The 25,017-nt window shown below is 40.6% G+C and overlaps 1 protein-coding gene across 3 annotated transcripts in view; it reads left to right on the plus strand.

Annotated features, from left to right (window-relative positions):
- COL19A1 (collagen type XIX alpha 1 chain) overlaps positions 1-25,017 on the plus strand; it is a 323,634-nt gene that overhangs the window by 14,057 nt on the left and 284,560 nt on the right. The window lies entirely within an intron of this gene.

The following is a 25,017-nucleotide window of genomic DNA, read 5'->3' on the forward strand; positions in this document are numbered from 1 at the left end:
CACATTTAAAAAGAAATGTAGGCTTTTCTGTCCAATCCACCTGTCCATTGTATCCACTACAATAGATGTGCAATTTAGCTGGATGTGACTGCTGGAATTATTAGCAGTGAAATACTTAACAATGTTGACATTTTAATATAATTAGGCTGGACAATTATTAAGTTTTTTATATTAATAGGGACAGGTCAAGACTTTCAGAGAATTTGTTTTTAAACCTGTCTGTCTGCATGGTGAGGAAGGATCATAGGTTCACATTCAGAAATATATCACCCTAATCAGAAAAAAGCTTGAAACTCTTTTAAAATGAAAATTTAAACTTTGCAGAATTTCAGACTGATGTGGGGGAATATCAGGTGGGCTCCTCCTGGTATGCGGGCTGGGAGTTTGAAGTCTATGGTTTAATGTAAATTATTATTCTCAGGGGAATCAACTTTTCTGTTGATTATTACCTCCATTTTGTAGCAAAATGCAAAACACTTAACACAATTTACTTTTTCTACAGTTTGTTAAATGTATAATATTTCTCAGGTTTTCTGCTAAAACAGTTTCTGTTTGAAGCCTTTCAGTACTTTCAAATATTTCTTCTAAACACTTGAGCTGCTTTTCAAAAGAGAAATTTCATAAATTAATTTGAAAGGATGCCTGACAGTAAGGAGAGTAAAGTCACTATAATTTGATATGGTGGAATTATAAAGAAAGCTGGTCAGGAACTCAGATACCTGCCACCAGAAATACTTTATCTCATTGCCCAGCCACAGTATCTCTAATACATTCTTTTCATTAAATCGCCTTCTTTTACATTGTGTCACATTATGTAGTTCCAGACATCTCAGTTTAATCAGATGCAACATGACTTACATATTCATCCCATCTGATAGGATATGTAAATAGATCTGGTATGCTGTGAGCAGCAGAACACTGGTACCCATACTACAGGAAACTAGAAGGTATCTGATTAAGCTGACTAGCAGATGTCAAGATCTCCACTTACATTTGACTCATTCAGCTACAGTGTAGTTAATAAGCTATGCTTTGCCACTGTTCTTGCGTGATGCCATTTGGGTTTTTTCAATGGCTGGAATAATGCTGCAGCTATTTTTATGTTTGTAAATAAGTTGCTGTCAGGGGGTTTACTGTTCCACACTAGGGCGCCTCCTTGTGGCTCATCTGGGGATTAGCTGTCAAGGGGTCTAATGCCCCCTTCTTCGGTTGCTTACTCCATGGTCGGTCTCTCTCTCTCTCGGTCTCTGGACTCAGGTTACTCCCTGTTCATGATTTGGCTCTCCAGCCAGGTCACTATATTCCTTCCCAGTAACAAAGACCCAGTGGCCATACAGTCTATTTAAACTCTCAGCAGTCTCCCAAGCCACTTCCCAGTCTGTGCCACTTTCCCAGTGGTTGACTGGGTAATCCCTGGGTTCCAGCCCAGGGACCCTATGCCCAGCAACTATGGTCTGGTCAACCTCAGACCTTGTTGCTGTGTCCTTGGGTTCTTTCCTACTTTTTTCTTCCCTATCTTCTTGCCCACCTCTGGGTTACCAGTGGAGCTTCCTCCTCTCCTCCCCCTTTTTGTTTTTTTGCCAGAGTCTGTAGTCTAAGGCAGGATCCCAAGGACTATTCTCACCCTAGAATTCTTCCTTATACCTAACCAAGTCCCCTCTTCTCTAGGGAGTTACTGCAGAGCTCCTCCCTGCTGCCTCTCTTACCACCAACTTCCTCTTTATAGGCCTACCCCAGCTCCTCCCACACCTCATTATACTGAATTTGGGGTATTTCCTGTATCTGTATCTCTTACGTTCAAGACATTTTAAAGGGTAAAGTTTGTCACCAGTGACAGGAGGCTACTGTGCACAGCTTATGTTTTATACTGTATAGAAAGAATAACAATTTGATTATATTTATGCAAGTCCTTTGTTAATGGTTACTAGGAGTAGATGGTGAAGTTTTAAATTAAAATACTATAAGACAAATGCTGCAGTCCTTACCTGGATATTACGTTCATGGGGAGTTGTTCCTGAGTAAGACGTACAGGATTTGGCCTCTAGACACTAAACAAAATGCACTGTATGGGACAATCTGATTTTACAGTCATAATAATCTTATAAAATATATTGTTTCATTCTGCTTTAATAAATATAAATGACGGAGAGGCATTTCAGTAGGTACGGTTTAATGAGATTGTAAAAGCAGTGAACAAACTAGTTACGTTGCTAGTGTGAGATGATGAGAGAGGAGCTGAAATACTATGTGTGAAGGTAAATCTCCAGACACAGGAAAAAGTAGTCACCAAGTTTTTGTTACTTTTTGCCTCAGAAGTCTGCAGAGTAGTATTGGCTATTCAGGAGTTTCAGAAGCACGTTGGAAAGCTGAGAGTAAGCATATAAATGGCCACAGCTACAGTTTGTCCCGTTGAGAGGGCAACATTTGGATGTTTCACAATTCTTTAACACTCTTAAGTATAGGAAATACTGCAGGAGCTCAAGTATCAGAGGGGTAGCGTGTTAGTCTGGATCTGTAAACAGCAACAAAGAGTCCTGTGGCACCTTATAGGAGCATGCATCTGACGAAGTGGGTATTCACCCATGAAAGCTTATGCTCCAGTACATCTGTTAGTTTATAAGGTGCCACAGGACTCTTTGTTGCTGTTTGCAGGAGCTCAGATACCATAGTGTGGTAAATGGAGTAATATTTACTTCTTCAAAGCGATCAGTGTACCTGAAATTGTATCCTAGGTATTAGGTTCATTGTCAGCTTTCCTGTGGTCTAGGACCATGTTCCTTGCTTCAGATGCAAATTCTGAAGACTGTCAAGCTTGCCAGTTATCACTGTCTGACGTTCCCTTTTTAGGGAAGATCACTGAGATGGAAAGGAAACTTTTTGAATTTGATAACCTTAGATTTCCTCACTTCCTTTCTGTCTCTCTTTAGATAAGGGTATGTATTAATTGCTTTGGTTGATGATCTCCAAGCACTGGACAAAAGCCAGGTGACCAAGCTAGCTCTTTTAGATCTGTCATCAGTTTTTTGTATGGTTTGCAATGAGGGGTTTACTGCGGCTTCCAATTGTCCTAAGGTGGACAGTGTAACACTGGAGTTTGCGTTTTTTTCCTTTCTGAAGCTACTTTGGCTGTCCAAAACCATTCTCTGTTCCTCTTCCTTTGGGATCTCTTGTCAGGGGAGCTGCTAGGGTATTTTGTTACCATTCCCCTGCAATGTGTATGTAAAGACACTGGGGAAAGCAGCGATATTACTTGGGCTGAGCTGCTACCAGTATGTTGTCTGTTTCTCGTTTTCATCAAACTTGAATGATGCTCTGTCTCTTTGCATTTCCACTGCCTGGGCTAGATTGGGATTTACATTAGAATGGCATGAGACTCCAGACAAGAAAGGGATAATTTTAGTGGGTTGTTGAAAGACTCTGAAAGGTACATAAGAACAGTCTTGCTGGGTCAGACCAAAGGTTCATCTAGCCCAGTATCCGGTCTTCCGACACTGGCCAATGCCAGGTGCCCCAGAGGGAATGAACAGATCATGTAATCATTGAGTGATCCATCCTCTGTTGGATCCTGAGACTAGGAACACCATCCCTGCCCATCCTGGCTAATAGCCATTGATGGACCTATCCTCCATGAACTTATCTAGTTCTTTTTTGAACCCTGTTATAATCTTGGCCTTCACAACATCCTCTGGCAAGGAGTTCCACAGGTTGACTGTGCGTTGTGTGAAAAAATACTTCCTTTTGTTTGTTTTAAATCTACTGCTTATTAATTTCATTCGGTGACTCCTAATTCTTGTGTTATGAGAAGGAGTAAATAACACTTCCTTATTTACTTTCTCTAGCAGAGGTGGTTACTGTTGCCATTACTGAGGAGGTTTTCTGTTTCAATTTAAGCCTGAAATTTGGGAGTGCACTGTGGCTCCTGATGGCACTTAGAAATATTGATCTAAATGGTATAGGTGACAAATTATTTTCTCATCTGTTTCTAGTAAAACATTTGCAACCATTTATCTCAGATCTGGCCCTTGCCAGAGTGATTCCTACCCTTTCTTAATGCTAGGCTGGACTACTGTAATGTACTGTATATGGAAATATTGTTAGCTCTTTTTATGGTTACCTAATATTCAGGGTCTTTTGGGTAGTTTGTTAGGAGGAAAAATTGATAATTGGTATTTAATGGAATCTCCTTCCCCCCCTCCCCAAGAATGTACACAGTCATGATTCCCAGAACATAGCAGGATAAAAACAACAGTTGCTCACAATTCCAAACCTCTTTCCAGCCAGCACTCTACCCCCCCCCCCAAAATTCCCCTCTCATGGATTTCTCATGGGGTCACACGGAGCAACATCTTCTCTTAATGTCTGTTGTCTGTCTGTGAGCAGAAGTATACTCACACACACACCTCCACCAAAACAATACCCAACCCACTCTGTCTTCATTCAGACCCCAGGAAAACCCCTCTAACCACCTACCTCAGCTTCTGATCATCCTTGCTTGTGGTTTGGATGGTGGCTCCCATTGTTTCAGCCATCTTACACTCTTTGGAAATGACAGCTGTAATGGAAAGTGGCTGTCTAGCTACTTGGTAGTGGCAGTTACAGATAACAACATATAAAACAGTTCTTTTCTGCTTTTAGGTGCAATAAAGTGTTGGCTTTTGGTTTATTAAACCTTGTATGACTTGGGTCCTGGTTATCTGAGAAACTGCTTTTCTCCCCAAACACCACGGATTCATTTAGCATCAGTTGAGGTGCTGGAGCTAACAATCTTCAGATTGAAATGTCTGGTTTTCTGGTTGCCGGTTATTTTCAGGGGACGGCCCTTGACTCTGGAATTCTTAGCTGAACCAAGAGTGTGATTTTTAGTGCAAGACCCAGGTTTTTGCCTCCGAGTAGGCAGGAAGATGGGTTGGAGTTTAGTTCCTTTCCTTTTCTGCTTCTGGTGGAAAGTCTTACAATTGTATATTTTTGTACATAATAAACTTGATCATTGCTTGCATTTCATGAATAAATAAATAAAATACAGTGGTTGCCATTAAATGTTAACTTGGACCTGTAGATACCACCAGATACTAGTAATTTCCAGGGATCCTAGAAATCCATTTGCCATGGAAAATGGGGAGTTTGCATTTGTACAGAGAATCTTTTGTTTTTACATTTTGTGAAAAAATAAAAACATACAACGGAACTCCGATTATCCGATCTAATTGGGACTGGAGAATGGGTGTGGCTTGGGCTGTCAACTTAAAAACTGTAAATATAGCAATAAAACATTGTGTTCAACTGATACCTATATATATTGTGGCTAGGGAAACTAAAGTTCAGTGTTTCATTTTAATCATGGAAAAACATGGATTTTTATGTTTTTGTTCAGAGAATTTTGTTTTTTTTTATCATGGAAAATTAGGGTCCCTGGTCATTCCCCATTTTCAGCAAAGGAAAAACTGTGGCATCTCTGGATTAGTGTGGTAACTGTGGGTAAATGCTGCCTTTAAAAACGAACGCTATAAATATGTCTATTTTTATGCATGTTTGTAATATTACTGTTTTTGTATTTTATGTGACTTAATGGCACATTTAAATGAAGAATAAAGTGATGCAAAAGCAAAATTACCTGTTCTTAAAACCATTGGTATGGACATCTTTGGTAATGGATTCGAGTGCAGGTTTTGGGCCTAAGTTACTAAGACCTTTTCTACACTTACCGGGGGTTTGACACGTGGCGATGGACGCACTGGGGATCTCTTTCCCATCGACTCCTGTACTCCACCTGAATGAGAAGCACAAGGGAGTCGACGGAAGAGCATCTCCAGTCAACATTGTGAAGTGTGGACTCCGCGGTAAGTAAATCTAAGTACGTCGACTTCAGCTACGTTATTAATGTAGCTGAAGTTGCGTAACTTAGATTGATCTCCCCCCCCCCCATAATGTAGACAAGGCCTAAGACTATTGAATAAGTAATTCTGTGATTCAAACATGCCACCTGCCATGGAAAAACAAACTGGAAAAACAAAAGTAATGAAGGCCTGTGTGTGTAGTAGTACCTGCATCAAAATGACTACCGTATATGAAGCCGAATGGAAATAGAAAAGATATGTTAAAAAGATTACCTACTGTAGCTGGAGATGTCAGGATTCCTTGTTGTATCATAACATCTCCTGAAGAAAATGTGGGTCTGGGAACATAAATTATTTAAGGGTCTGTCTGCATGCCTCACATTATAGAATAATGTTTAAGACAGATATAGACAGCAAACAAAGCACAAAAGACTGAGTGAACATGTAGGAAAGGCAGCCTTTTTTCCCCCATGAGTCCTAGCACTTCAGAGAATAGGAGTTAACACTGATACGTTTTCTGTCGTCTTTGGTGTCAAGAAAACCTTTTGCCAGCCAAGATTATTTGAAAAAACATAGCATTGGTAGCGTTATATTTTACAAATGTACCTACTCTCTCTAAATTGACCGCTTTTGTTATATTAGTTTAAAAATTGGCAGTATTAACACAGTTTGATTCTGCCATATGCAGTTATACAATATCTCAGATGTCTTCTCTCAAGTGACTCTTGAGAACACATTTTCACCTTTCAGTTCCAGCACTGATTACAATAATGGCACTTTAAATCTTAATCTTTGTGGGCTTTATTACTGCTAAACAAGGCTCTTGTGTAGTTATCAAGAGTCGAGATTTAGCATAAAAAATTCTCCTGGACCCTTCTGACTGTGTTCTTCATTAAAGACTTGGGTGCACATTTGGTCATGGCTCTTATTAGTTTCTTGTTACTTTCACTTTGCTGGTTGGAACCTCCACTTACAAGAGTCTTAGGAGGTACCTGATGTTAGAGGATTTTTATGTGCGCATGGGTCCAGGAGTCACACTCTCAAGGAGTGTGTAGTGGAGGAAAGACCGAGAGGCCCAGATTTCAGGCATAATTCCTGAGATCAGTGGGTTCGTGCATTGGACCTCTACCTGTTCTGTGAGGGTGTCCCTTCAGCCCAAAAGGAGAATGAAGAACAAACACTGAGAGTCAAATATAGACTTCGGTGAAGTTGCATGGGTACAATTGGCAGCAGATCTTGGCCCTATGTGTTGTTTGAGGAATTAGGGATTATATGATTGAAAGGTAATTTACACAGTTTTGCTGAGTAGCTCAACAGAATATGTGTGTCTCATGGACATAGGATGAGAAATGTATGATCTCTCTAGCTGAAGAAGCAGTGACCTGTGGCTTGCAACAGGAATTCACCAGCAGGCTGAAAAAACATAAGAAATCAGGTTTTATTGTGTGACTTCTGTGATTTAGCAAGTGTATAAAGGCTAATCTATACCAGAAAAGCTTTGCTGGTGTATCTATACTGGTAACAAGGCTGACGTTAGTTTCTTATTCCAAACTCTTTATTCATGGTACCAGCTCCCTATTTGTGGTTCCCAGTTCCTTATTCAAAGGACAAAATTATTTAAAATGTATATCCATGTAAGATTACATTTTTAGAAATGTCATTCAGTTAATGTAATAGAATCTTATAAAAATAAATTATTAACTATTTATAATTAATCAGATAAGGAGCTGGTTTTGACTGACTGTCCATAACAAAATAAGTCTCATGTCACCCCAAGTGCCATAGCCCCATGACTAACAGATTGTTCTGAAAGAGCTCGGTTATGCCACTCGCTTAACTGAAGCTTTGTTCTTGAGCAGTGTGGTGCCATCCCAGTTCCTTATTGTACATAGGGATTGAATAAGGAGCTGGGTTTTGACTGGTTGTATGTGATAAAATAAGTCTCAGGTCACCCCAATGACAAGTCCCTATGACAGTTATACTCCTCCGAAGTAGTTGGGACATGCCATTCACCAACCCAAAACTTCGTCCTTGAGCAATATGCTGTGGGATATGATGGCCCCCACCCCAATTCCATATTGTGCATAGGGCTAGAATAATGAAATGGGATTTGACTGACTGTATGTGACAAAATAAGTCTTGGGTCACCCCAAGTGACAGATCCCTGCAACCATCATATTGTTCTGAAAGAGCAGGGACCTTTCACTTGATGACCCAAAGCTTCATTTTTGAGCAATATGCTGCCACCTGTTATGCTGTTATGCCATTTGCATTTTGTATATGAAGTTTGAATAAGAAACTAAGTTTTGGCTGGTGGCATATGAGAAAATTCATCTCAGGTCACCCCAATTTGCTGCGACCGTCGAAAGGCTCTGAAGGAGCCAGGACATGCCACTCGCTGCCTCAAAGTTTTGTTCCTATGCAATATGTTTCCTCTCAACATAAGAATAGCTACACTGAATCAGACCAATGGTACATCTAGCCCAGCATCTCCCGACAGTGACCAGTCCAGATGCCTCAAAGGGAAAGCAGAACAGATCAATTTATTGAGTGATCCATCCCCTCTTGTCCAGTCCCAGCTTCTAACAGTCGGAGGTATAGGGCACCCAAACCATGGGATTGTGTCCCTGTTCATCTTGGCTAATAGGTCCATCAATGGCTATCTTCCATTAATTTATCTAATTCTTCTTTGAATCCAGTTATATTTTTGGCCTTCACAACTCTGCATAGGGATGAGTTCCACAGGTTGACTGTGTGTTGTGTGAAGACTTTCTAATGTTTTGTTTTAACACCCCAGCCTATTAATTTCATTGGGTGACCCCTAGTTCCTGTGTTATGAGAAGGGGTAAATAACAATTCCTTATTCACTTTCTCCATATCATTCATATTTTTATAGATCTATACTAGATCCCCCCCTTAGTCATCTCTTTCCTAAGATGAACAATCCCAGTCTTTTTAATCTCTCTTTATATGGAAGCTGTTCCATCCCCCTAATCATTTTCATTGCCCTTTTCTGTAATTTTACAATTCTAATATCTTTTTTTTTTGAGATGGGGTGATCAGAACTACATGCATTATTAAAGGTGCGGGTGTTCCAGGGATTTATATAGTGACTTCATGATATTTTCTGTCTTCTCTATCTCTTTCCTAATGGTTGCACTAGTTCTTGTGATTGCTGATGCATGTTGAGCAGATGTTTTCAGAGAACTGTCCACCATGAATCCAGGATCTCTTTCTTGAGTTGTAACAGCTAATTTAGACTTCATCATTTTGTATGTATAGTCGGGATTATGTTCTCCAATGTACATTACTTTGCATTTATCCCTACTGAATTTCATCTGACATTTTGTTGCCTAATCACCCAATTTTGTGAGATCCCTTTGTGATTGTTCACAGTCAGTTTTGGAATTAAGTATCTTGAATAATTTAGCATTGTCTGCAAAGTTTGCCACCTTGCTGTTTACTCCTTTTTCCAGATCATTTATGATTATGTTGAACAGTACAGATCCGTGGGGAACCCTGCTATTTATCTCTCTCCCACCTGTGAAAACTGACCTTTTATTCTTACCCTTTGTGTCCTATCTTTTAAGCAGTTACTGATCGAAGAGAGGACTTTCTCTCTTATCCCATGACTGCCTACTTTGAGAGCCTTCAGTGAGAGATCTTGTTAAAGGCTTTCTGAAAGTCCAAGTACATTATATCCACTCGATCACCACATGCTTGTTGACCACCCCTCAGAATTCTAATAGAGGCGTGATTTCCCTTTATAAAAGCCGTGTTGACTCATCTCTTAACATATTGTTTTTATCTATGTGCCTGTTCTTTACTATATTGTCAACCAATTTGGCTGGTTCTGAAATTAGGCTTACTGGCCTGTAATTACCAGGATCACCTCTGGAGCCCATTTTAGATATTGCCGTCACATTAGCTATCCTCCAATCATCTGGTATAGAAGCTGATTTAAGTGACAGATCATTTACCACAATTAGGAGTTGTGCAATTTCATATTTGAGTTCCTTCAAAGCTCTTGGATGAATACCCTCTAGTCCTGGTGACTTATTACTGTTTAATAGATCAATTTGTTCCAAAACCTCCTCTCCGGTCACCTCAATCTGGAACAGTTCCTCAGATTTGTCACCTAAAAAGAATGGCTCAGGTGTGGGAAACTTCCTCACATCCTCTGCAATGAAGACAGATACAAAGTATTCATTTGGCTTTTCCACAACAGCTTTGTCTTCACTGAGTGCTTCTTCAGCACTTCGATCACCTAGTGTCCTCACTGGTTGTTTGGCAGGCTTCCTGCTTCTGATGTACTTACATTTTTTTTTACTGTTAGTTTCTTTGCCTAGTTACTCTTCAGATAAACCTGTCAATTTTTAATGTGCCACTGGACTCCTCGTTATTAGTGTACTAGCTTTTTATTCTAGAGTCCTGGATTCCAAATTCTCTCAGGTCACAAGTATAATGAGTTTGGTTGTTTCAGCCATGGATTTTCATCATGTCACAAAATCTTTTCACAATTTGGAGTGATGTAATGCAATTCAATATGAATTATGATCTCTCTCTAAGAGACTAAAAATAGAATAGCAGGATGGGGGAGGTAAACCAAAACAGCGGTATATTGACAGAACTGTGTTCAATAACTTATACATTTTCTGCTTACATTATGCCTGGCTTTAATCAGTGCTGCCAGTCTTTCGCTTTTATAAGCTCTGAAATTCTAACACACAATAAATAAACTAGCCGAATGAAGCACTCTAGGACTTGTTCAGAACAGTACAGATCTTGACAGCATCCAGTCTTCAATCTTATGCCTATAATTCAGTAAATAAGATGTTGTTATATGACACACAACATTTTAGGTCTCATGGCCTGATCTTTTGATGTGCTCAGCCCCTTCAACTTGGACTGCCTCATTTGAGAGTTCAGGGCATTCAGCACCATACAGGATCTGGCCCTCTTTGTTCAAGTACTAGGGTCTGTTAGGTGCTGCTGGAATAGAATGTATTCTAAACAGGCAAGGACACAGATCATAAGGGACTTCAATTACTTTTACATGGGAACTGTTTTCTTACATAGCTACTTGAGCAACCAAAAAGATCAGAAAGGATCTTGTGTTCTCAGGAAATGGACCGAATAAGAGAAGGTAGAAATGTACATTCAGAAAAAAAATTCTGTCATAGAGATGTATACTGCTATTCATCACCATAGTATCTAAGGCCCATATTCTTAAAGGTATTCAGCTCCTAACTCCTGTTAAAATAAATGGGAGTTTGGCATTTAAATATCTTTTGAAGATGTGGCCCTGAACACATTCCATATAAAATGAACAGCAATAGTGAAGTCTCTAGAACATTTCATGGAGTCTCTGGTGTAAACTTTGGACTTAACTATCTTGAGTAATTTTGTATCATCTGCAAATTTTGCCACCTCACTGTTTATCCTTTTTTCCACATAATTTATGAATATGTTGAACAGCACCAGTCCCAGTACAGATCCCTGAGGCACGCTATTTATCTCACCATTCTGAAAACTGACCATTTATTCCTATCCTTCATTTCCTATATTTTAACCAGTTACTGATCCATAAGAGAACCTACCCTCTTATCCCATGACTGCTTACTTTCTTTGGTGAGGGAACTTGTCAAAGGCTTTCTGAAAGTCCAAGAAAACTATATCAACTGGATCACCCGTATCCATTTCTGTTCACACCTCAAAAAAAAATCTAATAGATTGGTGAGGCATGATTTACCCTTACAACAGCCAAGTTAACTCCTCCCCAACAAATGGTGTTTTTCTGTGTGTCTGATAATTCTGTTATTTACTATAGTTTCAACTAATTTGCCTGGTATTGAAGTTAGGCTTACTGGCCTGTAATTGCTGGGGTTGCCTCTACAGTATATATAAAAATGTAGAAAAAATCCAAAATATTTAATAAATGTCAATTGGTATTCTATTGTTTAACAGTGCAATTAATCATGATTTATTTTTTTTATGATGATTAATTTTTTGAGTTAATCGCGTGAGTTAACTCTGATTAATTTAGTTGTTACCACTCAAAAAAGAGATCTTGGAGTCATTGTGGATAGTTCTCTGAAAACACCCATTCAATGTGCTGTGGCAGTCAAAGAAGCTAACAGAATGTTAGGAACTATAAGGAAAGTGATGGATAATAAGACAAAAAATATAATACCTCTATATAAATCCATGGTACGCTCAAATCTAGAATACTGATTGCTGATCTGGTCGCACCATCTCAAAAAAGATATATTAGAATTGGAAAAGGTTCAGAGAACAGCAACAAAAATGATTATGGGGATGGAACAGCTTGTATATGAGGTGAGAGTAAAAAGACTGGGCATTTCCAGTTTGAAAGAGATGACTAAGGGGGGATACAATAGAGGTCTATAAAATCTTGATTGATGTGCAGAAAGTGAATAAGGAAATGTTATTTACTCCTTCACATAATTCAAGAACTAGGGGTCACCCAATGAAATTAATAGGCAGCAGGTTTAAAACAAACAAAAGGAAGTACTTGTTCACAGAGTGCATAGTCAACCTGTGGAACTCATTGTCGGGGATGTTAAAGGCCAAAACTATAACATGGTTTAAAAAATGAACTAGATAAGTTGATGGAGGATAGGTCCATCAATGGTTATTAGCCAGGATGGTCAACCCCAGGCTCTGTGTCGCCCTAGCCTCTGTTTGCCAGAAGCTGGGAGTGGATGACAGGGGATGGATCGCTTGATGGTTGTCTGTTTTGTTCATTCCCTCTGAAGCACCTGGCATTGGCCACTGTCAGAAAACAGGTTACTGGGCTAGTGAATCATTGGTCTGACCCAGTATGGCAGTTCTTATGTTCTTATTCAGTATCAAAAGTCTACTTCTACCTCATATCTTTAAAGTGTCTTAGATTGATTTAGTTCTAATCCATACATTGCTTGTTTCTGCTATCAGATGTTTTACACCTTTTAATAAAAGTTTTGTTTTTTAAATATAATTTAAGAATGTACGTTGGCATCCTAAAAGGTGTTGTCAGCAATCAGTGAAATCACTTTGTGGGAGTGAATCAGAGCAGGCTGTTTGCACTTACCATAGTCGATGAATTAAGCAAATGGCCTAATCATAGAATCATAGAATATGAGGGTTGGAAGGGACCTCAGGAGGTCATCTAGTCCAACCCCCTGCTCAAAGCAGGACCAATTCCCAACTAAATCATCCCAGCCAGAGCTTTGTCAAGCCTGACCTTAAAAACCTCTAAGGAAGGAGATTCCACCACCTCCCTAGGTAACCCATTCCAGTGCTTCACCACCCTCCTAGTGAAAAAGTGTTTCCTAATATCCAACCTAAACCTCCCCAACTGCAACTTGAGACCATTACTCCTTGTTCTGTCATCTGGTACCACTGAGAACAGTTTACATCCATCCTCTTTGGAACCCCCTTTCAGGTAGTTGAAAGCAATTATCAAATCCCCCCTCATTCTTCTCTTCTGCAGACTAAACAATCCCAGTTCCCTCAGCCTCTCCTCATAAGTCATCTGTTCCAGCCCCCTAATCATTTCTGTTGCCCTCCACTGGACTCTTTCCAATTTTTCCACATCCTTCTTGTAGTGTGGGGCCCAAAACTGGACACAGTACTCCAGATGAGGCCTCACCAATGTGGAATAGAGGGGAATGATCACATGCCTCGATTTGCTGGCAATGCCCCACTTATACAGCCCAAAATGCCGTTAGCCTTCTTGGCAACAAGGGCAAACTGTCGACTCATATCCAGCTTCTCATCCACTGTAACCCCTAAGTACTTTTCTGCAGAACTGCTTCCTAGCCATTCGGTCCCTAGAATGATCATTTTACTTTATAAAGCACCTTCTGTGCATGCATATTATGAACTTATAGGTACGAGATATCTATGCTATGCCACATATCAGTGATGTTTTAATATAATAAAGTCTGCTTAGTGTCATCATAAGCTTGCCACAGCATTTTTATCATTAGTCAGGATTTTCCAGTAGGCAATCTGATGTCCTCAGGCTAAAAATGAAATCATCAGGGAAGAGTTCGTCCCCATCCATCAGTTATTTACTACTTAAAAAAATAAAAAGAAATCTGTGCTCCATTGTGCATCATTATCACAGTGATATGATTTAATGGCAAATGGTACAGTATTGGGCACATTTAAAATATATTAATACAAAGTGGTTTGGTGCATAGCAAATATTTCTATTAAACAGGATGCTCCATTATGCCAGTAAATTGTAATCTCATACTAATGACTCAGTGGGTAAAGATGTAAAACAGTTTCTATATTAATCTGTTTTTTGAACCCCATCCACTTTCTAGTTTGCTAGAAAAGAGTTCATTCCTATAAAATGTCTGAAGTCTTGGCCTGCATAAATGGTTTTTTTTTTCTTCAGAGTTTGAGATTAATTGGATAAATCATCTGTGAGAGTTTGGAAAATTGTGGATTTTCACTTTTAAGATTACACCTCTACCCTGATATAACGCTGTCCTCGGGAGCTAAAAAATCTTACCACGTTATAGGTGAAACTGCGTTATATCGAACTTGCTTTGATCTGCTGGAGCGCAGAGCCCCGCCCCCCCGGAGTGCTGCTTTACTGTGTTATATCCGAATTCGTGTTATATCGGGTCGCATTATTTCGGGGTAGAGGTGTACTTTTTTTCATTTTCATGAAGAAACAAATAATGAAAGGTACAAAAAAGTGAACGATTTCCAACTTGTATATGATTTCCAAATATCACATCCTTCATAGGATCTCCAGTAGAATTATGCAACTCCTCACAGCTGTAAGACCAGATAATATGACAGACACAAGACATTAGAGTGGGGGTTACAGTAATAAAATAGGAGAAAATGTATATGAATAGGGAGAGGAGGGAAGGGGAAAGTAGTAGAGCACTGGTTCCCAAACTTGTTCCGCTGCTTGTGCAGGGAAAGCCCCGGGCGGGCCGGGCTGGTTTGTTTACCGGCCGCGTCCGCAGATTCAGACGGTCGCAGCTCCCAGTGGCCGTGGTTCGCTGCTCCAGGCCAATGAGAGCTACTGGAAGCGGCGCGGGCTGAGGAGTGTGCTGAGCGCCACTTCCAGCATGAAGGTGTAGCTTACTTTGAAGCACCTCAGCACTATTTATCCAAAAGGTACCCAGAAATGGGTACCAAATTTCTTCTAATTCATCTAATTGATCCCTACAGTGTTAAGCTATTCTTTCTTTGGCTGCTGATTCAGACAGGTCTGAATATGGGGGTTTTCACTCTTGAAATTCCTCCCCCTGCCCACACAATTCAAATGCCTCAGTGGAAAATGTTTAAACTTGTTTTAGTCATTAATTCTCATTGAGAGCTATCGCAGGAGACTGTTGTTTTTTTTAAACAGTTTTACAAGTTGTAGAGCACTTTATTTAACTTGCCTTCAATTGTAAATGGAACACCAGACTTATAAATTCATGGATTAGTCATTACAACTTTTAGAAAAGTCATGGTTTCTTCATGGCTCCCCTTCCACAGCTGCCAAAGCTCCTCATGTCAGTTTATTCTGCTGGCATCTTCACCCCTTGTGCATTCTTTGGATGACTGCTCCTGGTTTCAGCTCCTTCTCTATCAGTGCCAATGGAATAGGCTGGCAATACCTGATCTGGTGTCTGAGCTACTATTTCCAAAGAGTTCTGCCTAATAAGATGTGTTCCTTGTGATGGAGGCAAGAGAAAGGGGCTACAGCTGGATGTCCATCCCATTGGCTGCTTGAAGAGAATGGGTAGAAAACAATTCTTCCTAACTTCATGCCATTGTGCTTAATACATCAATCCTGTGAGCTGCCTCCTCCTCCTCCACCTCCCAGCAACAGCATGATATCAACTGGGTCTTTTCCGAGTTATCACAAAATGGATGCTGCTGTACTTCCTGACTGGAGGAATCTTCACTTCCCTGCTAGGGGGCAAGAGAAGTATAGCAAAGGTGCTATCCCAACATGCCACCCTCCGGGCTGTCTGTTATGTTACGCTTGTCTCAGTTTCTTCCTCTGTCCTTTGGCCTACTCCAGCCACCAGTGTCTCCTAGCTGTCCAGTCAGATCACCAGAGTCCTTCTCCTTCTGAACAAGGTCCTTTCCTGAAGTCCAGCAGCAGTGTGTCTAAAACCAAACATTCAGCTCACATGGGCTCAGCTGGCAGACATTTCATCATGGGTGTGCCTGTGGTGCTCTAGTATCAGGGAGTAGCCGTGTTAGTCTGTATCTACAAAACAACAAGGAGTCTGGTGGCACCTTAAAGACTAACAGATTTATTTGGGCATAAGCTTTCGTGGGTAAAAACCTCATTTCTGCGGATGCATCTGTTAGTCTTTAAGGTGCCACCAGACTCCTTGTTGTTTTTGTGGTGCTCTAGACGGTTCTTCTCTGCCTCAATCAACCCATGATCTAGGGGCTGGCGCACTCCTCCCCTTACTGAGGGATCCAGGCAGGCTCTAGCTTTCTTGGATGGCTCACAGGTCATCTTTTGAAGCAGATATTTATGAAGTCATTGGGAGGTGAACTATCTCCAATTCAACAGGTTAAGCATTAATATTTGGAGGATTTTCTTGCCATGCTGTATTAGGAGGAGAATATCACCAGACAGACATTTAAATTGTTTTATTTAACTAAAACAACATTATATATTCTGGATTTTTTTCTTCAACAGCAAACATATATTTTAACAAAACAAGCATATGAATTTTTGAATTTAGTTAAACATTCAATTTTTTTAAAATCAGGTTTGTTTTTGTTAAAATTGTTTTAAACTATAATAGTTAACTTCCTTTAAGGGAGGGGGAGTGTAATGGGAGGCACTCACCTTTTGAGCAGCTCCTGCCACTGCCTGTGTACTGCAGTCCTTTTCCCACTCTTGGCACCCCCTGAAGGTTGTTGATCTTGCTCAGTGGGTCTTCAGTGGCTCGGCCATTGGCCTGGTCACACAGTCAAAATGAACCCCTTCCAGGGTATCAAAGAGTCCAACAGAACTGTCTATCTACCCTCACCAGGGTTTTAAGCTCCTGCTCTGGGCCTTTACATTTAGCCCTTCTCTTGAGCCTCGGGGTTTACACCACCTCACCAGTGGGAGACCCCAGGACTACCCACTACTCCAGGTTCCAACCCAGGGACACTATAAACAGAATCCACATACTGCTCACTTAAATTTGTTGCTGCTACTTGCTTCCCTGGGCCTCTGCCCACCTGGCCCCTTTATTTTCACCCCTTATCCCAGGGTTAAATTTCTCAGGGCCTCTCTCCCCCAACTTAAGCATCTGCAGCCAGAACCAAACTCTGGTTATCCCTTGAGCTCCACCTTTCCTTAGCCTTCTGGTTTCAGCCAGGAACTGACCTGCACTGATCCTCAGCTCTTTTATTTGAACCTATTGCACTCTGTTTGGCTGCTTCCATGAGACCTCTCTAGACAGGCCTGGAGGAGCCACTTTCACTGCTCTCTTCTTGGGGCGGGGTGTAGTAGGACTGTGGGGCCTCCAGCAGGGGCCAACAAGGGCACAGTACCCCAGGTCACAGAGTGGATATGGTTGTTGGACATGTTTATTGAGCGAGGCCTGCCTTATTATGTATATACATAGATGCTTAGGAGTGTGGGGGAGGCAGGAATGGAACATGGTTGAAATGACCTTGATGTTTCTTTTTCATGTTCTCTGGGGGAGCAATTCTCGATCGTCTAATGAGACGGGGTTATAAGTTTTACCTGCCCATTCCTTTATTTTAAATAATTTGGGTATTAGAGAGAGAGAGAGTCACATGGCCTCTTAAGTGGTGTCTGCTGGGAGGCCAGAGTTCTGAATCACGTGGTTTTTTAAAAGCCTATTTTAAACCCTGAGTTGTGCCTGAAATTTAAGCTCCATTAGAACTGTGCTAGAAGAGTTTATAAGCTCTGTGAGCCTATGTACCAGAGGGGTAGCCGTGTTAGTCTGTATCAGCAAAAACAATGAGGAGTCTTTGTGGCACCTTAGAGACTAACAAATTTATTTGGGCATAAGCTTTCGTGGGCTACTCAGATGCCATGTAGAATTTTAGCAAAATCTAAGACATAGGGCTCAGTTTGGTTACAATTTTCAAAGTTTAAGCCAGCAAAGCTCATAGCTCCTGTTATTTCTTGTATATCATTCTGCCATGCAGGATTCAATGCTGTAAATCATCTGAGAACCACATGTGAGGCTTCTCTGAAATTATATACGCCAACAGCATAGCTTGGCCTACAGAGTTTGTGAAAGCTTCACTGAAGTTACAAGCAAAAATTATTTTAGACTTTTTTTTTTAAATTATGTAGCAAAGGGAAGTTTTTCTTCTTTAATAAAAGCTAAAGAAATTCCTAGACCAACAACTTAAATGAACAATTATGGTTGAGAATATATTAGTTAAAACAGGGTAAATAGAAAATAACTTAAAAGTCCTAAATGGTAGAAACTCAGGAAATTTGCAGTTTAGGTTGCAACACTAACCTCATTTTTGCCCTTGTATTTCACATTTACATCAGAGATCTTCTCCTTCACCATGTGTGAGACATCTTTTTTTCATCCACTTTTCCATTATGGACCAGAGACTACAATATATTACAATCCTGTATGCAAGCCAGAGATTTATCTTCTGTATGCACCATACCAGAATGTATTGGAGAGTGCAGTCTACCTCATCCACACTCCTCAACCCACTTTCTAATCCTACACAGATAATGAATAGATATGTAAAGTGCCAACTGTTTCATAATACATACACACAAGGGCACTGAATTCTGGCTCCACAGGCAACCTTAATTCTGGCATTTCCTAACTTTGGAGTGCTTGACTTTGCAAAGTTAACATTTTTTAACATAGTTCTTGTGTGTAATTTTCTCAGTTTTAAAAAAGCAAACTGAAAAGACAGCATTTCTGTCATGTGACATTGACTCACATAGCTCATCAGCAGGGTTGGAACCTTTATGATCCACTGCAGAGACCTCTGCCACTTGAGCTAATGGAGTAACTGATTGTAGTAGTAAATTATCTTCTGTGTGGATCAGCTCTAAGACAGAATGGAACACTTTGCCAGCAGGTTTCATAGATATTTGTTGATAGGAGAAGAATGATGAGACTTAGGAATCTTAAATTCCATTCCAGGCTTTGGAAAGAAGTGTGTTCTAGTGAGCACACTCTTTTGCCCATTCCCCCCCTCAACCTGTCACTGCCCCAGTCCTGTCTCTACATCATCACTGCGCTCCTCCCATTGTTCTGTTCTTCTCACTTATCAGTCCCAATCTTCGTCCATTAAATCCTAGTCTCATCCCTCCAGACTCCCTCTGCCAATCCTTCTTTCTTCCCCATCCCTAAACTCACAATCTCCTTACCCAGCCATTCTTAGCCCTTCCCTATCCCCATCTCCTTGTTCCCAGTCTCCTTGCCCAGTCAGTCCCAGTTCTCTCCATTCATAACCAGTCTTTCTAGTCCTTCCTGGCCTCCAGTCGCCCATCTCCCTGCTAGCTCCCAATTCTAGTGTTCTTCCATGAACTTCTCATCCAAGCGCAGTGTCCTCACCTTCCCTGCTCCTTGTCCTAGTCTCTTTGCCCATCCACACCCTGGTTCCTGATCAGATCTGTTTCCCCTCCTCTGCACACACCCTCCTTTCCCAGTCCGCTGTTTAGACAGTCCCCATCTCCACCCCCTGGCTCACAGTCCCACTCTGTGCCTCCCTGTCATTCTTCAGTCTCAGTCTTCACTCCCTGCTAGCCTCTAGTCCCAGTCTCCACCACCCAGGCTCCTTTCCAGATCTGTTCCTCCAGCCATCCTTTGCAACACACTAGGTTTGGCTTTTCCCTTTGTCATTTGAGTCAGACTGTTTCCTCCTCTACACTGCCTGCCTGCTAGACAGGGAATCATTGACAGCACAGGAGATACAGGCTCCGTACTCGAAGTTCAAGCTTAATAATAGGTAATGCTGCCAATCCCATCTATAATGGTGTAAGACTTCACAGTAAGGGAAAACCGAGAAGTAGAAAAGCGTACAAAACTTTTTTTTTTAAAGTTAACTCAGTGTTTTTCAAACTTTAAATGAATTTTCATTTCAGTGTTCAGACTGAATTTTGGACAAAGTTTTTAGTTGGTTCATTTATCTGAACTGGTTGTAACCATTCCCTGTCCATGTCATTAATGATTCTTAAATTACATAAATAGTTTCCCCTAAGTTGTTTTCATATGACATTATATGATGCAACTTGATGCCTAATGCAACATGAAACCACACAATTAATCATAATGTGATTTGAGGAAGATGGATTAGGGAAAATTATTTCAGGTAACAGACAGCTGATCTTAACTTTTATTTTAATAAGCATTCAAAGTACCCACCCTAGGCACAGGCTGGTAGATGGCTCCTATTAGTTGCTATCCTCTTTTTTGTTTATACTACTCAGTTATGCTTCAGATATCTCCTTTTTTGTCTAAACTTTTTTCTACATAGTAAATGTTATGGCTAATGTGCAAGCATTGGCAATAAGAGCAAGTGAGATTATTAGCTTTGGTCATCTGACCTTTTTCTCATTAACAGTGAGTCTCAGTTTGAATCCCCTCAGCAAACACAAAAAGGGTAGGCTTCAGAGTAGCAACCGTTAGTCTGTATTCGCAAAAAGAACAGGAGTACTTTTGGACCTTCGAGACTAACAAATTTATTTGAGCATAAGCTTTCATGGGCTAAAGCCCACTTCATCAGATGCATAGAATGGAACATATAATAAGGAGATATATATACATACACAGAGAAAAGAGTAAGACTTCAGAGTCTCAGTCAATGTTAAATACCTCATCCACCACCATAGGAAAGCAGTTAAAGCTGACTCTGAGCTCTGGTCACCAAATTATTTGTAACATGACAGCTGATGGGATATGTCAGCTGGAAAAGAAATGTCTTGACATAAACTCCAAGCATCTCTCACTTCACTCTCAGGAAATGTAACTCAGATCATCTTTCTCTTCCTGGAAGATATTCAGCAAGTCAGAGGCTCCATTGATACTTGTAAATACGGAAGTTCATCATAAACTCTAACACACTCTCATTCACTGTGGAAGAATTAGAGTTCGTAAGATTTAAAAATAGCAGCTTCTTGTCCATCAGTGCTTTTTAAAGCAAAAACCAAAAGGTAAATAAAAGATTGCCTTACTAAATTTGATATGGGTAACTCTTACTTCTGCTTCACAAAAATAGCCCTGAATACTGGCTATAGCATAATGATGACACACTTTAATTCATTCACACTTCTCTCTTCAAGCACAGTAGAGATTAAAAAACCCAAGAGATTTGAGTTTCAGACACTTTCAGAACTCATATTTTGAAACCCCCCGAACTTATACTTCATCATCCCACATCCCAGTGTGCTCCAGTATAAAGTTCATGCAAAAAAAATGTGTAAAAGGCATAATATGTAGCCAAGAGTTGGTGGAGACACTCATTGCTCCCAGCTCCTTAAAAAGCATAGCAATGGTTATTGAACTGCTGCAAAAGGCCACGACAAAAACTTCCTGCAAATAGAGTTAAAGGCAGAAATTGATTGCACAAACTGTTGTTGTCCACAGGTGCTATGATTGCATGTTCATGGTTGTCCTTTTTTAAAAAGGGCTCCAGAGGTGATCCTGGCAATTGCAGGCAGGTAAGCCTAACTTCAGTACCAGGCAAATGGTTGAAACTATAGTTTAAAAAAAAACAGAATTATCAGATACATAAACAAAATATGTTAGAAAAGAGACGACATGGCTTTTGTAAAGGGAAATCATGCCTTACCAATCTATTACAATTCATTGAGGGTGTACACAAGCCTGTGGACAAGGGTGATCCAGTCAACATAGCATACTTGGACTTTCCTAAAGCCTTTGACAAGGTCCTTGTAAGGATGTCACCTTTTGAGCGCCTCCTAGCAGCTGGGGGTGGTACTGCAGTCCTCTTTTCACCCCTGACACCACCTGCAGGCTGCTAGCTGATCTTGGTGGATCTTGTGTGGCTTGGCCTTCCGGCAAAGTCACAAAGTCCAAATGAATCCCTTCCAGGGTAGTAAAGTGTCCAATAAATGAACAGTCCCATTGCCCTTACTGGGGTCTTCAGCCCTGGCTCTGGGCCCTTTAAATTCAAGCCTTTGTTCAGGCTCTCACATAAGCCCTGTCTCCTCCTTGGGGCTAGTGCTACTAAGGCTGGTAGGGAAACGCGTGCCTGCCCACTACTCCGGGTTCCAACCTAGAGACCCTATATACAGCAGCTATGCACTGGTCGATTTTAATTCGTTGCTGCATCTTCCCTGGGCCTCCTCCTACCTGGCCCCTTTTAGCTTCACCCTTAACTCATGGTTAAGGTTCTTAGGTCCACTCTCTCCCTGCAAACCCAGTTTAAGCAAATACAGCCAGAAACAAACTCTGGTTATCCCTCACCCTTCTTAGCCCTCTGGTCCCAGCCAAGAACTGACCTGCTAAATCCCTGCAGTGCCTTTTATCTGAGCCTAATGGGCTCTGATTGGCTGCTTCTGTGAGATCTCACTAGGTAGGCCTGGAGAACCCATCTTCACTGTTCCTTTCCTGGGGCGGGGTGTAGTAGGACCTTGGGGCCTCTTTTAGAGAGCCACAAAGGCCAGGTACACTCATCAGAGTTGCTCACCAAAGGCCGTTAAGCAAACTAAGCAGTTATGGGATAAGAGGGAAGTCCTCTAATGGATCAGAAAACAAAGGGTAGGATAAATGGTCAGGTCAGTAAAGCAAGGTCCCCCAAAGATCTGTACTGGAAGCTATGCTGTTTAACATACTGATAAATTATTGGCAAAACGGGTGAACAGTGAGGTGGCAAAATTTGCAGCTGATGCCATACAAAATTACTTGAGACAGTTAAGTCCAAAGCTGACTGGAAAGAGTTGCAAAGGGATATCACTGAACTGGATGACTGGGAAACACAACGGCAGATGAAATTCAGTGTTGAGAAGTGCAAAGTAATACACATTTGAAAAAATAATCCTAACTATACATACAAAATGACAGTCTAAATTTAGCTGTATCTGCTCAAGAAAGAGATCCTGGAGTCACTGTGGACAGTTCTCTGAAAACAGTTGCTCAATGTGCATCAGCAATCACAAGAGCTAACAGAATATTAGGAACTATTAGGAAAGGGATAGATAAAACAGAAAAATCATATTGCCACTATATAAGTGCATGGTATGCCCACTTCTTGAATACTTCATTTAGTTCTGGTTGCCCCATCTCAAAATAGATGTATTAGAATTGGAAAAGGTACAGAAAGGGGCAACAAAAATGACTAGGGGGATGGAACAGTTTCCATATGAGAACAGATTAAAAAGATTGGGACTGTTCAACTTAGAAAAGAGACGGCAGGGCGGGGGACTATGTGGAGATAGTAAATAGGGAGATGATATTTACTCCTTCACATAACACAAGGACTAGGGGTCACCCAATTGAATTAATAGGAAGCAGGTTAAAACAAAAGGAAGTACTTGTTCACAAATCACATAGTCAACCTGTGGAACTCATTGCCAGGGGATTTTGTGAAGCAAAAAGTATAACTAGGTTCAAAAAAGAATTAGAAAAGTTCATGGAGGATAGGTCCATCTGTGGCTACTAGCCAAGATGGTCAGGAATATAACCCCATGTTCTGGATGTCTCTAAGTCCCCAACTTCCAGAAGCTGGATTTGGACACCAGGGAGTGGATCATGCAAAATTGCCCTATGCTGTTCATTCCCTCTGAAGCGTCTGGCACTGGCCACTATCAGAAGACATGATGCTGGGCTAGATGGCCCATTGGTCTGACCTCATACAGCCATTTGTATGTTCTTGTGTATGTGAATGTGTGTTCTTTGGCATACCCTACAGCACTCTGATGTCACAGGGAGGAAACTCTAGGAGTTTGTGAGCAGGCTGGAGACACATGGCTGATACTGCAACCTATGTTATAGTTCGAAATAGATAGGTTTTATACCTTTGTGCGGTTCAGGGAGTGTAGAGTGCAGACTTTTTTTCATCTGAGACTGTCTTTTTTCCTCTGGCCACACTTTCTTTCTTTGCGCTGCTCACATATTGGGTGATACTGCATCATGCCATCATCACTGCACTATGTAAGGCACAGTGTAGTGCTACATTAATCTTGGTGTAACTTGCCTCTTTTTCACTAATGTGCAGTGCTGTGTACTTCCTTTACTATTGCAAATAATGGATAGCTCATTTTATTGTCATGAGCAATGCCTTTTACATGCTCACACTGATAGGAGCGCCTAAATTGAACACTATATTAAGCTTTCAAAGAGATTCTAAATTCCAGATCTAATGTTCTGTAAGATTCTAACTTAGAATTTTTGTTTTTCCCCTATTAACATTATGGTGTTCTCTGATTTAGGGTATGTGTCTTTCTGTGAGCTCTTTTGTGTATTAGAACACATCTCTCCATAATACACTCTAATTTTGGTTCTGATCAAAGGTTATATAATTTCAATCTTTGTCTTAGTATAACACTTTTACTAATCAGTTCTGTCTAGGCACTCTTTAAACCGGTTAGCTGCTTTTATTCTATTATGTATAGTTAGAGCCATTCAAGCAATAGAACATAAGCAAAACCCAGTCATTCTTGAGGATGCCAATTTTCCAGGGCTCCATTCCCTAGATGCCTACATTATGGAATTCACCATTGAATAGGAAGCACATCTTGTAAGGCATCCATTAATTATTTTCCATTAATTGGTCACCAGGGAATGTTCATTTACTTGTGCTGTTGACATTCTTCTTTCCCTCAGAGACTAAACGCATGCCTTCTACGTGCCTTTTGTTAAATTAGGTCTTAGGAATACAGTAGCTATGCTAGCATAATGCAATTGGGATAACTGTAAAGTATAGTTTTACACTGGTCTCTTTTCCAAAGAAGTGAAGAGCATGAAGAGAGAGTAGTTGTTGTTGTTGCTTTTGGTTTTTAAATGTGATAAATCAGTGAATCAACTACTTCATTTATTTAGGGCTATTGACTCACCAGTCCGTTGTGAGTCTGATCCTTCTAGTGTGAATCCCATTTATAAATTTGAAATTCTTCAACATTTCCAGCATTATCAGAAAATCATATGAGCATAATTAATAGATTCTGGGATAAATTAATCCCTGTTCTAACTCCATTTAAATCAATGGAGTTACACTAGGAATT

This window comes from Chrysemys picta, chromosome 3 (genome assembly GCF_011386835.1).
Source record: "Chrysemys picta bellii isolate R12L10 chromosome 3, ASM1138683v2, whole genome shotgun sequence".
Taxonomy (NCBI): Eukaryota; Metazoa; Chordata; order Testudines; family Emydidae; genus Chrysemys; species Chrysemys picta.